Source organism: Symsagittifera roscoffensis, chromosome 4, assembly GCF_963678635.1.
Source record: "Symsagittifera roscoffensis chromosome 4, txSymRosc1.1, whole genome shotgun sequence".
Classification (NCBI taxonomy): domain Eukaryota; kingdom Metazoa; phylum Xenacoelomorpha; order Acoela; family Convolutidae; genus Symsagittifera; species Symsagittifera roscoffensis.
The window spans coordinates 24,423,093-24,435,765 of NC_087065.1; the positions used below are offsets into that span (position 1 = coordinate 24,423,093).

The 12,673-nt window shown below is 35.8% G+C and overlaps 1 pseudogene; it reads left to right on the forward strand.

Moving 5' to 3' along the window:
• Positions 1 to 6,888: 6,888 nt before the first annotated feature.
• LOC134844806 (glutathione peroxidase-like) lies at positions 6,889 to 11,645 on the forward strand (annotated as a pseudogene).
• The last annotated feature ends 1,028 nt before the right edge of the window (positions 11,646 to 12,673 follow it).

Consider the following 12,673-nt stretch of genomic DNA (forward strand, 5'->3'; position numbering starts at 1 on the left):
CAAATTACTATCTACTAAGTTTTTTCTACCTAATCCAATTGTGTTGAAATTTTATATACACAGACTACTAAAATCAACACATTCTGTCTCCCTCTACACTACTTGGTGAAGCACTGGCTACATCTCAAATTTACTTTAATTTTTTTTCTGAATGATAAGGGGCAACAAAACAGGTTTTCTACAATTGTTCTTTAGCTGTTTACATAGCGTATCGGAAGTGGATCTTCAAAAAATTGTATCAGCAAGCTCTTGAAACTTTAAATCTTTTCGAAAGTTTTCAAGACGAGAATTCTAGCTCGGCTTTATACGACCTGTATTGTTTTATTTGCTACATTTCAAGCTCATCTTCCCTTAACCTCCATATTTCAATATGAATTTTGAGATACTAAAAACAACGTCAAATGGTTCCAAAAGTTTTTTTGCATAGGTTCTTAACTTTGCTTGAAAAAGACCTTGCTTGCGGATACTAGATTCAAGCTATGGAAACAGTTTGAAATTTGAAATATTTGAAACTTTTTTGCTAAATACTTTGCTTGAAAAAGTCTTAACTCAGCTTTTAAAACAATTTGAAATATATTGACGTATCAAAACGTAAAAAATTTTTTTGTTCATTGGTCATTCACATGCTTGACTCACCATTACTTTTTGCAAGCCGATTTATGTTTTAGAAACCAACTTGATATATTAGAAAACTTTTGCTCAAAAGCCTGCTTTAAAAATTTACCCATTAACAAACTAATCCAAGCAATGAAACTAATTTGAAGTGTTTCTAATTTTCTTTGCTCAATGCCTTGCTTGAAATATAGTAACTTAAACTGTAGATAACTTTATTGTTCAATAACATACTTGACAAAGAAAACTAACTTGCGAACCGATTCAAACTATGCCACTATTTAAAACGTTACTAGGCTTCATTGCCCAATAGTTTCTTAAGGAGATCGTAAATTTTTCTTGTTTCTAAACTAGTAAGGAAAATGACTTAGATGGAAAAGAAAGTAATTTTCATGTAAACGGGTTCGTTTTATGAAGTATTTCAAAAATTTAAAAGTTGCATCTCTTGAATAGCTTTTTTGAAATATTCGAAATTGATTTTAAGAAACTTGCAGACTCTAATTATTTAAAAGAATTTGAAAAGCCCAAAAAGCTATCTTTTCAAATTGAAAATAATGGATCTTTTGATGCAATTATGGTTTATTTCGACGTGCTTCTAAGCGAGGATTTCCTAATAACGACAAACCCAAGGGATGATCAACGTTGCAAATGTTGGGGTCAAGCTATTTTTCCTGCGAGTGTTAATTCTAGAATCATACGTTCAAACGAATCCTTGGAGTTCGTAGTTGAAGTAGATAATTTGACCGATTTATCTATTCGAACAATTGAATTTGGAAATTTTATTTCAACTAACAACGAATTAATTTGGACAGAAGACTCATCTTTTATTTCGTGTCTGAACAATTCTGTTTGTTACTTCCATTATTTGGATCATATTTTGAAAAACAAATTCGATCAATGTAACGAAAACCAGGATAACGCCGTTTTAGTAGTTCTCTCAGAACCGAGTTTGGTACCTGTTTATTTGATTCTTTCTTCGAGCGTATCCAAAGTCGTTATTTATTTGCAGTGATTTCATCAGTCTATTTTGAAAGATTTCTCAAAGTGTTTGAGCTTCGTTCGAGAAAAGAAAAATTTATCTAACGATTGTTTTAAAGTTGTAGAATCATTTAACAGAGTTGAGTCTCTGAGTTATCGGTTGGCTTATTTTGACTTAGTTCCAAGAAGTGGGAAATTAAATCAAGATGTTCTGCAATCTTATGTTGACCTGAAAACCATTTTGAAAAGTTCAGATTTTATTCCCCGAAAGTTGAATGTTTACAGCCGAGTTATTGAGTCTGAAGAACTACTCGGTAACAATGAGTTATTGAAAGATTCGCATGTTTGTGGAGTTCAAATGAAACCTTATCTTGAAATGTTCAGAAAATCTTTGTTTCAAAATATAGACTTGAAATTGGTTAGCCTCAAATATGTTTCTGCAGCCTTTGAAAAAGCGGAGTCTTTTGATTTGAGTTATTTGAACAGTTTATTGTCATATGGAATCCAGTTTTCTTCCGCGGAAAAGGATGAATTGCAAACACATGATGATCATTTGGATTTCAAATTATGCGGAATACTGTTTGCTGAAAACAGCACCAATTATACATCAGAAAAACTTGAAAACTTCACTTTTTGCATGAACGGTGGGATGTTTGAGCTAATGCAGTAGCATTTAAAAAAATTCTGAGTTTAATTTTGCAGTCAAATCTTTTGTAAAAAAGTGAAGAGAGAGACGCCAAGAGAAATACAAGAAGACAAAGCACTTGCCCTAGCATTGGCAGATAAGTGTCTAAAAAACCTCGAAACAGTACACGCATATTAACGAGACTCCGGTCTCTCGACTTCTACGAGGAATTTCTAACCCCAGAATTGCCACGACACAGCAATCTATTGGAAGCAAAAAATCTATTGGTTCTACAGTTTCAATACAACTCAGTTTTGCTCTAAAATGGCGGAAATGCTTCAATAATTCTTTGAATACTCTTTCGAACGCTCTCTAGGATGTATCTTCAATTAAAAAAACATAAATTTGAATAACAAAAATATTTTAACTTGATTTTGGGACCTTTAACGAGCATGTTTATGGTGAAATACATCAAAAACGTAAAGTTATGTTGAGGTGTCAATGTGCAGTAGTTTTAAGGGCATGCCAAACGTATGTGAAATTTTGAAAAATTGAAAGGTTGGCATCTTTTCTCAAATGTTTCCTCGGTGAAACATATGCGAAAGCTATTTGGGTTGTTCCGAGGAAACTCGGAAAGTGATTAAACATAGGCTTATTATTACCCTTATTTTCTAATACTCCAACATGATATATCAACGATGGCGCGAAGGGAAAACATTCTCAAAAGCCTTGAAGAAAAGAGTCTCAGATTCATAGCGATGATTAATGATGAAAAAACGTACCAGTTATGGAGTTTTTTTATTCAGGTTAATTTCGTTTTGAGCTTTTGTCGTAAAAGTTTCGATTTATCAGGTTTTTATTTTGTCGGGAACTATATTAATGTTTTGATTGCAAAAACTCACCCCCTATTTTTTGCCGTTAAGTTAGCAGATTTAGAAAAATGTCCTAATTTTTGTTCATGAAAGTGTAAGCGTCAAATTACTATCTACTAAGTTTTTTCTACCTAATCCAATTGTGTTGAAATTTTATTTACACAGACTACTAAAATCAACACATTCTGTCTCCCTCTACACTACTTGGTGAAACACTGGCTACATCTCAAATTTACTTTAATTTTTTTTCTGAATGATAAGGGAAAACAAAACAGGTTTTCTACAATTGTTCTTTAGCTGTTTACATAGCGTATCGGAAGTGGATCTTCAAAAAGTTGTATCAGCAAGCTCTTGAAACTTTAAATCTTTTCGAAAGTTTTCAAGACGAGAATTCTAGCTCGGCTTTATACGACCTGTATTGTTTTATTTGGTACATTTCAAGCTCATCTTCCCTTAACCTCCATTTTTCAATATGAATTTTGAGATACTAAAAACAACGTCAAATGGTTCCAAAAGTTTTTTTTGCATAGGTTCTTAACTTTGCTTGAAAAAGACCTTTTTCCGGATACTAGATTCAAGCTATAGAAACAGTTTGAAATTTGAAATATTTGAAACTTTTTTTGCTAAATACTTTGCTTGAAAAAGTCTTAACTCAGCTTTTAAAACAATTTGAAATATATTGACGTATCAAAACGTAAAAAATTCTTACGTTCATTGGTCAATCACATGCTTGACTCACCCTTACGTTTTGCAAGCCGATTTATGTTTTAGAAACCAACTTGATTTATTAGAAAACTTTTGCTCAAAAGCCTGCTTTAAAAATTTACCCATTAACAAACTAATCCAAGCTATGAAACTAATTTGAAGTGTTTCTAATTTTCTTTGCTCAATGCCTTGCTTGAAATATAGTAACTTAAACTGTAGATAACTTTATCGTTCAATAACATACTTGACAAAGAAAACTAACTTGCGAACCGATTCAAACTATGCCACTATTTAAAACGTTACTAGGCTTCATTGCCCAATAGTTTCTTTGAGAGATCGTAAATTTTTCTTGTTTCTAAACTAGTAAGGAAAATGACTTAGATGGAAAAGAAAGTAATTTTCATGTAAACGGGTTCGTTTTATGAAGTATTTCAAAAATTTACAAGTTGCATCTCTTGAATAGCTTTTTTGAACTAAAGATTTTCAAAAAGTTATGTTGCTCAATACCGTGCTTGAAAAAATTTAACTTCTCGAGAATGGTTTCAAGTTTTTAAAACCACGTGAATTTCATCGGCGTGTTATTGACCAATAGCTTTTTTGCAAATCAATTCAAGCTACGAAACTACTATTTCTGGTCTCTGGTTGACGCTAAAATATTTCTGTGATTACTTAAAGAGTTACAATCTTTGAACCTCATCTGTGAAAAAACCTGAATTTTTGCAAATCGCTATCAAAAGTTCGTCGCGAGAACTGCCTGCTGAGAAATTGTTAGGGAGCCGTTTCAAGCTAAATTACTTTGAACTATGCAAAGATCTATCGACTGAAAGCAGAATTTACGCTGAAAGTTTTTGCTGGTCTGTTGCCAACCCAATTTTCTATGTCTTCCGCGAAACAATCCAAGCTCTAAAAAACAACTGAATTGTTTCAAATTTTCATCAATTCAAGGAAAGCTTGTAAAAATTTGTTAAATTTTGAAGAGCCGATTCTATCTTTGAAAACGTGCAATTTTATGCTGGAAAAGCACTCAGTTTTCGTAAATCGGCTTGAATTCTGAAAACAATGGAGAAATTTCTCATGTTTCATCACGCAATCACTTACTTGACACAAGATTACTTTTTGCGAGCCGATTCAAGTATTGAAATCAACTTGAAATTTGAGAAAGCTTGCTGCTCAATGGCTTGCTACAAATAACTCATTTTTTTGCGATTCAATTAAAGCCATGGAAAATCACTTGATTGTTCCCAAATTTCTTCAGTTATGTTATGTTAATAAGTTAACTCAATATGTTAGAAAACTTATTTCGTGATAGCTTGCTTTAGAAAAAAAAACTTAATTTTAACGTAATCGTTCAAGCTATGACAGCAACTCGAAGTTGTCTAAATTTAATTGCTCAATAGTTTGCCTGAGTTGAATAAAACTTTTTTGCGAATCAATTCAAGCAATGAAAAGCCGCTTGATGGTTTCGAAACTTCATCTAATAACTTACTTGACAAAAAAAAACTTGTTTGCGACCCAATTCAAGCTATAAACAACTTGAAACATACTTTTTTCACCGCTCAATAGTTTGCTTGAGAAATTGAAAAGTTTTCTTGTTTCTAAATTTGCAATGAAAAATGATTTAGATAGAAAAAAAATGAATTTGTTGCAAACCGGCTTGCTCCATTAAATATTTTAAACCTTTTCAAAATGTCTTTTTTTGAATAACTTGCTCGAAATTTTCTTTTCAAGGAATTTGCTATGAATTAAATAGACGTATTTCAAAAGTTTCAACGCTCTTTTTTCTTGCGCGAAAAAACTTTAAAAGTTTTGCGTGTCTCGAGCTCTCATCGTTTGATTAGTTTTCCTCGTCGAGAAAATCAATTTTTTGCTAGTTGGCTCACTATGAAACAACTGTTTTTTCAAGAGTCTTATGGCTTGATCGGCATGGCATGTTCAGAAAATTTAAGCTTTTTGCAAATCGTTTTCAAAGTTAAATTGTTTGGTTAAGTTGCTTGTCTCGAAAAATTCGAGTTAAGCAAACCGATTCACCGCATGAATAAATTGAAAGTATTCAAATGTCCATCGCGTCAATAGCTTTATCAGAACTACTAATGGCTCTTTTTCCTTCCCCCCCCCCCACCTGCAAATTTTTACATGTAAATTAGTTGACCACATTGTCCGATTGTTATGAAAACTTACTTAATAAGGCCACGACAAACATATTTGGTCTTCATATTCAGCCTCGTAAAACCACTCGTTACACTAATATATTGAAGCTCGTGTGAGGTGGGGGGGGGGGGAGGAAAAAGAGCCTTACTAATTTTTGCGAGCCAATTGATTCGCGGAGCTGGGCTTGCTGGTTTTTTATTTGAAAGTCATGACAGGACCTGGTTGAAATTTTTCTCGTGGTAAATTTATAGAGTGAGGGATAAATATTCATTGGAAATGTTAATAATGATAAATCATAATAAGTTTTGGCTGTTTTTCCTTCCCCCCCCCCACCTTCAATTTTTTTCTAGTAAAGTTACTGTTTCCATTGTCCAATCGTTATGAAAATTGGCATGTGGACTAATTAGGCTGGGACAAACATATTTAGTCTTCATAATTAACTTTGTAAAACTACTCGTTACACCATAAAATTGGTGGTCGTGTGAGGTGGGGTGGGGGGAAGGAAAAAGAGCCTAAGTTTTTTTTCCGAGCCAAAATTTAAAAACTTAAAACCATACATTTTATGAGAGTGTACGTTTACAACTTAGTTAGTTCGGCTTGGGAGAATGCCAAAGAGGCATCAGCCTGCTGGGGGGGGGGGGGGGGGGTCATCTCTATTAAGAGAAATATGCAGCCGAAAAAGGAGCAATCTGAATAGGTTTTGTAAATCAATAGGAGCCACTCAATGAAGGATTTTGTGGTAAAAACATGCCTTTCTCAGAAGAACAACAAATGAACAGTAAAATTAGAAAGTCAGAGGAAAAAAAAACGGTTTAATTTTGTTCTGCACACATTTGCTTTTCCTAAGATGAGTTTTTTATAATAAAAAACACGTGCTGTATTAAGTTTTAACAATTTTAACTCAAGTAGCTAATTTTTAGTTAAAACAAAGCGCATAGCAGCTTTAGCATGACGAAAGACGCTGGCCCTGTTTCCCACCCCCAGTTGAAGGACACTGTCTACCAATTCACAGCTGATGATATAGATGAAAAGCCAGTGGATCTGAACAAGTACAAGGGCCACGTTTGCATCATAGTGAACACAGCCTCAAAGGTATCCTTGGGTTTTTCACACACCCCTAAAGCCTTACAGGACTCTTTTCGACTCCCTCCACCTTTTAATTTTCAATGTTTCTAATTTTTTCTGGTTTTATTATGGCTAAACGCGCAACGTTAGGATGTAAGGTGTCGAGAACAAATATTTTCACAGTTGTTAGTTTGTTCACCATGCCAAGTTTCATTGCAACTCTGTTAAACCAAGTGAAGATGGTAAATTCACCAGATAAAGTTACATGGTTAAAAAAATAAGACAAGGAAATATAAAAATGAGGACCACACCCACCTATTAGAGGAAGTGAGCGAAAACAAAATTTTTTAAAAAATTTTTAAAAAAATTTAAGAAACACTAGCGCCAATTGAAGTGAACTAAGAGAAGGAAATGAGAAAGCACCAGGAAAATGAAAAGAGAAGGGTAAAAGTGGGTAAATCATAATTAGGCCACGGGGCGAGCATTTCTGGATGTTGATCATTCCACATGTATGATTCGTTTGTTATATTCTCTTCGCTTTTGGGCCTCATGTTGAGTGTAAATCTGGTTCAATTGTGTGTTGGCGTTGGTTTTGCAATTGGCACGAAAGATCGTGACGTCCAATAAAGTTTGAGTGCATCTTGTCCAAAAATGCCTTGCTTTGATGTCGAGTCTGGCAAAGTCGGAAGTATTAGCGAAAGCATACTGTAAAGTTTTACCAGTCAGTGGCTGGAGGTGAGGTTCAATGCTCACATCCTGGCGAACTTTTTGAAGTCTCTTGGCTAATAAATCACGAATTCTATCGTGTCTATGAGATATATCCTCCACTTTTGCATGTCATGGCATGGTCGATGTCGAAAATGGTGCCACAGACACATGTTCTGGGAAGATTCGAGACGGGAAGATTATACCTAATTGCAAGCGCGTCTCGGAATTCTTGCTTGCTGAGCGACTTCCCCTCATCTTCCAATGGTAGCACAGTTAACCAACTGGAGCTACCACGCTCTGTAGCGGTAGTGAGACACCGCTTAACTGCTTGGGACGCGTTTTCACTCAGGGCTGTGAACTTGTCTCGCTTTTTTTGTCTTTTTCTTCATCAAGCGGAATTATGGCATCCCTCATTTCATTCACTGATCAACAAAAGTAGGTCCATTTGTTGCTGAGACCGAAAGTGTAACCAGCATAGGCTTCTTGTGGGTAGGCTTTTGGCAATTTCACAGAGAGTTTCTGTCATCTTGGTGAATTTGGAAGCCAGATCTTCACAGAAGCTCTTGTTGTGTTGAACTCCGTAGTTCCGAGAGGGCAGCCCAGATACTTTTTTCCTTCACTCGTTATCTTGACACCGCTCTCTGCAAACATGGTTTTTGCTTCGTCCATCAAGCTCTCCTTCACAATAAGATAGGTTTTCTCTGCATTTGGACAGTACCCATACGCTGGGCCTTCAGCACTGAGGAAATCCCACCAAGCTTTAACGTCAAAAAGTTTACCACCGCCTCGAGTCATCGGCAAACCAGGCTGTTCTGCACTTGGTACCATGTGAGTAGATGAGCGATATAACGGATAGACCATAGAAGATCATAGCAAAAGGGTCCCCTTGAGCGACACCTTCCTCGCCAGAAAGCTCATTGTTACCTGTAAAAAGGCGGTTTGCGCGTCTATACAGATTTATAGCAAGCTTGGCGATAATAGGACATAAAACTTGTATGTTGTGCAGAGCAACTTGTCTGTTCAATTTTTTGAGCGCATTTTCCGCGTCAACAGGGAGAATTCTGTCAGTTTCATTGTCTTCAAACAAGGCACGTTCTTCGTGAACCGCGGCTTCAGATCCTGACAAATGGCCTGCAGCAAGTTGAAGAGGCCCAGCGGTTTCGGTAAGCAGGCTCTCAAACTTCCGTGTAACTGTTTTCCCAATAACACGTCTCAAACCTTCACCAATGCCTATGGGTCGGACCCAGGGTTCTTGTCCAGCGCCAGAAACCGATTAGATAGGAGAGGGGAGAGAGAAACCGGATCCACGTAAGGACTACAAGGACGTCTCGTCGTCATAGAAAGCGCCTCGCAGACATCGGTTTAAACTCTGTTAAACTAGTCTTTAAAAATTGAAATAGAAAGCTGGGGGGAAGGGAAGATAAGTCCATTCAGACTTCGCTTTACGGCGTGGTCACCAGAGCTGTTTTTACCGTGAGTTGCCATCAGCGTTTGCTGTATATTATTGCGCCGTTGCACAAAAAATTGCCGCAAAAAATTTAAATCCAGAGAGAACTTCCAAAAAACCAACTTCAGAAAAAATCATATTGTGTGACTGATTAACGCATTAAAAACAAATGGAAGAACTTGCTTCTTTCTCCGTGAAGTCTTGCGAGCTCTCAGTTTTTTTTCCAGTTCACCCTCGCTTATTTTTTTTCTTAAATTCGTTATATGAAAGCTGATTTGAAATAATTTTTAATGTTCGTAACTGGAATAAAACTCGCCAAAAATGAGCGATTTTAAGATCCTTTCTGACATGCAAAAAGAGAAGAAAAAAGAGCCCAATTTTTAAACAATGCTATATAGTATTCTTACGATGGTAGAAAAGCTGAAGAAAGCCTGGCTCCATCCGTTTTATCAATCGCAAAAAAACTCGGATAGCGTTATTTATTTTTTGTTACCCTTTTGTAGAGGGAAAGAATGAAGGATCTTCTTCCGTTCTCTCCAACTCAAAAAAGCATCAAATTTATAATGTAACGAGCACTTTGAAAAGGTTAAGCAAGAAGACTAAATATGTTTGTCATGGTTTAACTTGTCCGCGCTGGTGGGGTGAAGGAAAAAGAGCCAGAATAATTATCATTCAGATTTATCAAGAACAGCTGGTCAATTTTTACCAAATGTTTTAAGATCATTGGCTTTTTCTTTTGATCCAAAAACTCACACTATAGGAAAAACTCGAAACCATTTTTTCCAGTGAGGAAAAACGACAGAAAACTTCTCGCAGCTGCAGCAGGTGTACGATAAATTTAAAGGGGAGGGACTGAGGATTCTGGCATTTCCCAGCTCACAATTTCTACAGGAGCCCAAGAACAACCAACAGATTAAAGGCAAGTGCGCTTTTTGTACCGACCATTAAAAATGGGAAGGAACTTTGTATTCGGGTGTGTTTTAGTTTTTTTTTGTGTTTCACGCAAAATCAGGTACCACAAATAATCATCGGACTGAAATAATTGATATATCATAATAAAGCCCTTTCAGTCAGAATTCGAACCACATTAAGAATTCAAAAATTTCTCCCAAAAAATGAAAAGTTTTGATTGTTTTTTTTTTATTTTTCTAGTCATTTTTCTTCAAAAACTGTTGCGCCGTTTGCCTATTTTACTATCATTTTCGAATATGCCTAAATAATAGTTTTATGTAAGATCTTTTCTTCACACCACGCAGAAAAAGCTACACTGATTTTTAAAGTTTATGGTCAGAAAATTTTGAGCTAATTGCACAGTAACCGGCTATCCTTGTTTTATTTACATTCGATTTTCACATGATAAAACACTTTTACTGTCAAAACTGTAAAAAAAAAAATTGTTGTCAATACAATCGATTCAACCTTATCCGGTAAAAACGACGCCTTTTGTTGTATAAAAATGACGACCAGTTGGTATAAAAATGATAGGATGACAAACAAAATCAGCAATGGAAATTAAGTTCACATAGAAACAAAGATAATGGGTCGTTGTACAAGTTGCATAGAGTTATCGGATACAATCATCCAATAAAAAACTATTAGCTGGTAGAATAATTGAAGTATTCAATTTCTTCAATTTTTTTCCAGATATTTCGGTGTTCTTTTTTCGGAGTTGAAGAAAGTCTTTCTAATTTTTTTCGTGTTGTGATTTTTTTGTGTCTGACTCACGACTGAAGTGTATTTAAAACGAGACCGCACTCGATGTTCTGCAAGTGTTCTTTGAAGCACCAGATTTTTCGTCGAAAAAATTTTCATCGCTGTTTCATCGCTAAAAATTAGCCAAATTAGCGGAAATTTATCAATAAACTTTGCTATCGTGTCAATGATCATCGATAATTCATCAATGGCGGTCGCTGTTTTTTTTTTCACTTTTTTATTGCTAATTTTCAATGTGAACTCAACCCCAGTAGGCATGTTTTCTTCCTATTTATTCGAGAGTGTTCGGAACAATAACACAAACACTTTTCTGGTCCAAAACAAAAACTACTTATTAGTTTTGTTTTACTTCCTCCAGAGTTCGTGAAGAAGTTCGAGGTGACGTATGACCTGTTTGCGAAAGTGAAAGTTGCCTTCTTCGGGCGGCATCCACTGTTCAACTTCCTGGCCAAGAAACTGGGCAGGTGCAAGTGGAACTTCACCAAGTACCTCATCGACAAACACGGAAAACAATCTTTACTTTCTCAGTTTCAAAATTCTACTGAAAATCACAAATCACTCTGTTGTCATAAAGCACAAAGAAGGATAATCGGTTGACTCGATATATGATTCGATATAATCCGCTTTCAATTGTTTCCTTTCTAGTAGGACAAAAAATCTCGAAACTGAGAAAGTTTGACTTTGAAAAGGAGTGCCAAGAATGCGATTTGGAGTCACCACACCCCCTAAAGATATGTGCAAACACATTGAAAAACTGCTGCAAGAGAAATAGTTCACCCGAAGAACTATTCAATGCTAAAGTTGAGAATAAATAAGTATCTACACTTTGATGACGTCAAGAGGCCAAACCTTTTTAAAATTGGGAGCCAATTGACTGAAGTTTGAGTAGATTATTTGTTTATTTTGCAATTATAACGCTTCAGTAAACCGTTTTTTTTAAACTCATTTCCTTGTTAATTGTAGCAACTTTGTAGTCACTTTTTATTTCAATCGGCTATCGTTTCGATTGGTTCGACTGGGTTAAGTGTCCGGTAGTGTCCGGTAAAGACTATCAAAGTGGAACGATGTCTTGTAACATAAAACAGGGTCGAAAATGGACATCGCCTAACTCGAAAAGTCGAAATCCGGCTTCGTCATCGTAAGTCGATTACCTCCAGCCCTGGAATGAAATCGCTGATCTAGGTTTTTCTCGAGGGGAGAGTGGCGGGGCAGCGGATTTTCGAAAATTTTGTCTTCTTTAGGTCGACTAAATTGATTTTCCGAGCTCTTCCAAAGTACTAAAACGACCTTGTCTTGACCAAATTTTGTGCGCCGCAGGCAAAATTTTAAAAAAATAGGCCAAAATGCGCTTTTAGGCACTTTTTGAAAACTTTTCACCAAAAAATTGCTCCACCCTCAAAATAAGTACATTTTGGCGCCGAAGACGCCTTTAGAAAAATTTAGGGGTCCGTCAGCCAAAAATGGATATCTCAAAATAGTTCAAAGGGGGGATATTTAGGGAATTCAGTTTTAAAAAAAAATTCAAGCGAAGTGCAGTTTTCGCTAGAAAAATCTTGATGTAAGTTTGAAAACAGAGAAAACTGAAAATCAATTCTCATTTTTTAGAAAACAACTTTACGCACAATCATTGTTAAACTCGCTAGTGGACCCCAATGTGCTATTTGCTGCCCAAGCACATCGGCTGGAGTTCTATGAATTTTCTTTTTTGGAACACCTGGGATTTTGATCAACGTTTTCCAGAAGCTAAACAGGGCTGGCTTAGGTGGCTGGAATCTTTGCTATTTTTCGGGAAGCTACACA